This window comes from Sceloporus occidentalis, unplaced genomic scaffold (assembly GCF_023333645.1).
Source record: "Sceloporus occidentalis isolate IW3139 unplaced genomic scaffold, rSceOcc1.0.p SCAF_1, whole genome shotgun sequence".
NCBI classification, from domain to species: Eukaryota; Metazoa; Chordata; class Lepidosauria; order Squamata; family Phrynosomatidae; genus Sceloporus; species Sceloporus occidentalis.
The window spans coordinates 106,784,092-106,790,091 of record NW_028316981.1 but is presented as its reverse complement, the minus strand read 5'-3'; positions in this window follow the sequence as shown (position 1 = coordinate 106,790,091).

Genomic DNA, 6,000 nt, shown 5'->3' with positions numbered 1-6,000 from the left:
TGTTTCCAGTTAATCACTGACTAACAGTAGTGTGACTCTGCAGTCATTGCCAGCTGTTAAGTGGCCTAGGAGATACAATGCAGCAGCTATAAATCTCTCCTTTGAGGTACTGAACTACTTCCTGTGGAAGGAAATGAAGACTGCAAGGATCATAAATTAGGTGGACCTTCCATTATCAATTCCATATAAAGAGCTTTAGAACGCGATCTAGTGGTTTGGACTATGACTCTAGAAACCAGGGTTCAAATCCCCACCTGGCCATGGAAACCCATTGGATAAGTCACTCTCTCTCAGCCTCAGAGGAAGAGAAGGGGTCTGAACAAATCTTGCCAAAAGAGCCTATGACAGAATCACCTTAGGTTCACCATAAATCAGAAATGACTTGAAGGCACACAACAACAAGAGACAACTTACATTCCAATATGGAGTAGCATCATCTAGGCTAATGTCTAAGTCTGAAAAAACCCTCCTGGGACCACATATCTTTGGCTGTAGACTTGATCCACTTTCTTGATTTGACCCCCTTTTCACAAATAGCCAACTGGCTTGAAATGGCTTTGCTAGTTTACATCTTTCTTTTTTGTCATGTAAAGAAAAGGGAGACATATATTTCACTTCTGATTGGCTGCATGGACCATCCCAGATGGATCTCATTTTGCAAGTACTTCAAACAGCACTTTTATCTCAGAAAGAAAGCTAGCTTCCAAAGGCTTTAAATTCCTACATATATGCCGGGTTGGAGGCAGGGCAGCCTCAATGGCAGTCCCGATGGCTCCAACCCGGCGCTTTTCCTGGCCACAGAGAAGCAGCAAAATGCTGCTTCCCCGTGGCCTGGAAAAGGGGTGTCCTTGGGGCTTCATGCCCCAGGACACCCCGACAGCCACAGCCAGAGGAGAAAGGGGCCCTGTGGCCACTTGCTCCCTGGCACCATTCTGATAGCCATTTGGTGGCTGTGGGAACAAGGCATGTGCCAGAAGGAGCTCCATTTCGGTGGCGCTTGTGTACACAGGGAGCCGCCATTATGCCGCTGCCAGCATGTACTAGGGTTAGGGAGCATGTACATGGTGCGCACTCCCTAACCCTAATACCGGCACTGTTACACTGCTTTTTGGCAGTCTGTATGTATGGCTCCTGGTGTTGCCAGTAAAGATGGCAGGAAGAAACCCCACTCAGCTGGATTATGCTACCCACCATTGGGAGGAAACTGGGTCAGATTTTTTGTTTTTCCTTTTTTAAAATTATACACAAGTAAAGGTACACAATTTTTCCCTAGTTCTTCCTGCTTTCTGTAGTTTATCACTCTCCATTTTCTCATCTCGTAATAGTAAACAAAAGATCACTGCATTGCCTGGATTGGGAGATTGACCCTGACAATAAAAGGCTGAAGGGAACGGACTTTTACTGTCATATCTGGAATTTGGGGGGAAATGGGAAATGTTGAACTTAGAGAACTGATATCTTGGAGTGATGTTGTCTCGCTTACTAGTTTTTCATTGTTGTTCCTGCTACTGTTTGTTAATTTGAGTAAAGAGTGTTAGATCATATCCCAAGTACATTTTTATAATGAACAATTGCAGCTCAGGATATCAAAATAGGGTTCCTTGATAATCCTGAGTGGGAGTTGAGCTGGAACCAAATAGAATAGAAGGAAAATATCCTCTAGAGTCAGGATTTGAAAAGCCATTTTTTTCAGGGATATACTGTAGCCCCCAGAATCCACCAAGCAGCACCAATCTGGCACTATTGCAAAAGTAATCCTCCCCCCAAAAAAACTTTCATTTTAGCCAAGAATAAGGATTATATGTAGGATAGGAAAGAAGTGATTATATTATCTACTGAGCCCCTCTAGGACCCTCCAGATGTCTCAGCAGCTGATCACTTTGTTTCTGGCTAGAGGGACATAACCAGATGCTTCTCTTATCTCCCCCTTCCAACCCCCCCCCCCCCCCACTTTCTACCCAGCCTAGAATGGCCATGGGTTCAGGGACCAGCTAGCTCTAGAAGTTTAGGCCTTCAACTCCCATTAGCAATTTAGCATAACCAGTGGAAAGGGACTGTTGAAGTTGTAGCCCAAAATATCTGGTAGGCCAAAAGTTTCACACCTCTGAAGTAGATGGACTAATGATCATAGTAATACAAAACAGTTTTTGATGTTCCTTCATATATCACTACCACATGCTAAGTGACTCTGTGGGACTGGGAGGCAGCAAGCAGTATTGCACTAGTGCTACACTCCATGAACCAGTACTAAACCACAAGCCATCATCAGCTGGGCCCTGATGAGTTTTCAGAAAGAAAGAAACAATTGGGACCAATGGGCACAAATCTGGTATTGATTCCTGGCACATGGGTGGGTGGGGGTGGGGGAATTGCTGATCCCCCATATCAGATAGCTTGAGATGCCCTGTCTTATAAATTGAACATTCAGCTTTGCTGTAGGATGGATCTTTCTAGGATTGTGGATGTACATAGCTATTCATGAGGCACATTAACAGAAGAACAACTCAGACTATCTTCTCTACTGCAGATGATCTGCTTCCTTCACGTGCAGTTGGTATAGCAAACACAAAATAATGCACTTAATATTGCTCTTGAAAAGCCCCAGTGGGGGGAAATACAAACCCTTAAAAGGATTTAAATCTATCCAGCCGCTTTCAGAACGTAATTAACAGCTGCTGTACAATCTGCTGCCACTTGTAGCACATGATGCTGTCTAAAATATTGTTCTCTTGGGAAGAGGCAGCCTATAAATCTTAGTGATGACAAGCACGCCCTGGGTTTTCATGTAACCAGGAGATGCAAGCTTCTAGAATGACCTGGGACAGCCAGGGAGAGAGCAGAATGAAGCAGCAGCAGAGCACAGACCACAGTAAACCTGAACATTGGTAAAGCAGCATATTTTAAGGGTCTGAAAATGCAGTAGCTTTATGTAAAGGTAAAGGTAGTCCCTTGAGATGAATGTCTAGTCGTAACTGACTGTAGGGGGGTAGTGCTCATCTCTGTTACTAAGTCGAAGAACCAGCCTTGTCCAAGGACTACTCTGGTGGTCATGTGTCCAGCATGACTGCAGCAAACGCTCTTACCTTCCCACTGAGAAGTGGTACCTATTTATCTACTTGCATTTGCATGCTTTTGAACTGCTAGGCTGGCAGAAGCTGGGACTAGTGACAAGAGCTCATCCCATCATGCAGCACTCGGGCCTCGAACTGCCAACCTTCTAATCTTCTGATCATCAGAATTGGTGTCTTAACTACTTATCAGGTTGGTGTGGGACAGACCGCCAAGAAACGGAAGTCTGCCGGTGCCCATTTTTGCTCCTCAGGGACGGTGCAGCCCCCAAACAGCGTGCCACCACTGCGGAGGAAAAAGAACCCAGAATTTCCGGATTCTTTGCGCAGTGCCGCAGTGACGTCATGAGTGAGCCATTGGTGCAGTCACGACGTAAGCAACATGCAGTGGTGTGGGATGCTGCGCAGTGCTTACGTCACAATGGTGGCACCTGTGTACACAGGGCATCGCCATTGTTATGCTACCGCCACGTCGTAGGGTTGCAGGGCGTGCAGTTGCTCCACCCCCAGGCAATGCTACTATGTGTCCAGGCCAGTGCAAAGCACCAGTCTGGATTAGGCTGTTGTATCACACCATGCCCTATTTCATAATGAAGCCTCCCATTGCATAGTTGGACATCACATGGTACATCCCAATATTTGTTGTTGTTGTTGTTGTGTGCCTAAGTCCTTTTTGCCTTACGGCAACTGTAAACCAAACCTATCATGTGGTTTTTGTGAGAGGATTTGTTCAGGTTTGCCCTTGCCATCCTCTGATGCTGAGAGTGTGACTTGCCCATGGTCGTCCAGTGGGTTTCATAGCCAAGCTGGGAATTGAACCCTGATCTCCAGAGTCATAGTCCAATGCTCAGTGCATCATAAATTTGATGTATAAACTGTAGCTTCAGGATCAACACCACAATTTTTATTAGTTATATATAAACATAACAATAATAAAACAGTAGCATTCATAAAATTAATTTGGCCAATGTGACATTTCTGATAGCACAGTCCTTATCATGTGGAGTTTAATAAGTTCTTATTATGGAAAAGTAAGTTCATAAGTTTATTAGTTTTTGATGATATATTTATTGTTGTAACTTGAGGACTACCTGACAGTGCATCTTTCCATTGCTAGCCATGTGAAGTTGGAGGACTTCTTTGTTAATGTGTTTTACAAAGTGAAGTCAAAGGAACTGCAGGTTTAACTTCTCTATCATTCAAGAACAGGAATCAGACTTTTAAAAATATTTGTTCTTGCATGTTAGTGGTGGAGCTGTTTCTACAGTGGAATATTTTTGGTGCTGTATCTGGAAACACCAGATGGTGTTCAGTATATTCTCTGTAACAACTAACTAAAATAGGAAATTTGGTGACTTGTTCATTGTTGTTTGTTATCTGGATTTATTGATAGGGTGAGAGACACCTTGTCAAGCTAAAGGCAATTAAGCTTGAAATTCAAAACGGAGAAATGTAAGGTACTGCACTTAGGGCGGAAAAATGAAATGCACAGATATAGGATGGGGGACACTGAACGAGACTACGTGTGAAAGGGATCTGGGAGTTCAAGTAGACCACAAGTTGAACATGAGTCAACAGTGCAATGTGGCAGCTAAAAAGGCCAATGCAATTTTAGGCTGCATCAATAGAAGTATAGTGTCTAGATCAAGGGAAGTAATAGTGCCACTCTATTCTGCTTTGGTCAGGCCCCACCTGGAATATTGTGTCCAGTTCTGGGCATCACAATTTAAAAAGGATGTTGAGAAACTGGAGCGTGTCCAAAGGAGGGTGACTAAAATGGTGAAGGGTCTGGAAACCATGTCCTATGAGGAACCATTTAGGGAGCTGGGGATGGTTAATAGGTGATATGATAGCCCTGTTTAAATAGTTGAAGGGATATCATATTGAGGAGGGAGCAAGCTTGTTTTCTGCTGCTCCAGAGAACAGGACCTGGAACAATGGATGCAAGCTCCAGGAAAAGAGATTCCACCTCAACATTAGGAGGAACTTCCTGACAGTAAGGGCTGTTCGCCAGTGGAACAAACTCCCTTGGAGTGTAGTGGAGTCTCCTTCCTTGGAGGTCTTTAAGCAGAGGCTGGATGGCCATCTGTCGGGGATGCTTTGATTTGGATTTCCTGCATGGCAGGGGGTTGGACTGGATGGCCCCTGTGGTCTCTTCCAACTCTACGATTCTATGATTCTATGAAAATGAGAAGACTTAAGAAAACAGAGAGGGTTTTGTCACCTAGGAAGAAACAACTTATTGGATTCAGCTCAGATATTACATAGAAATTTGGGCTCAGATCAGGGGTGTACAACTTGGTACATGTATGTTGTGCATGTTTTTGTCCTTGGGGCAGAGCAGCCACCTGTAGACTTAGGGCAACCCCATGGATTTCATTGGCTTTTTTCTTAGGCAACGAATACTCAGAGTAGGTTTTGCCACTTCCTTCCTCTAAAATATATCCCATAGCTCAGGGGTCGGCAACCTCCGGCCCGCGGGCCGGATGCAGCCCACAGAGGCCTTTCAGCTGGCCCCTGTGCACTCCTGCCACCACCGCTGCTGATTGCGGCTTTTCACCGCTCCGGGCGCTGCCATTTTGTTTCTCAAAATGGCGGCGAAGTCTCGTGCGACCTTTCCCGTGGTCGCACAAGACTTCACCTTTAGGCTGCTGCCATTTTGTTTCTCAAAATGGTGGCGGCCTAGAGGCGAAGTCTCGCGCGACCACGGGAAAGGTTGCGTGAGACTTTCCTGTCATTGGCGGCGGCCTCTAGGAGGCCCTTTGCGGTGGCGGGGCCCTGCAACAGGGCTCCGGTGGCGGCAGGAGGCCCGTTGCTGTCGCTGGGGCCTTCCAACAGGGCTCCAACGGTGGCAGCATGCCTCTAGGAGGCCCATTGCCATCGCTGGGGCCCTCCAATAGGGCTCCGGTGGCGGCGGCAGGACTCTAGGAGG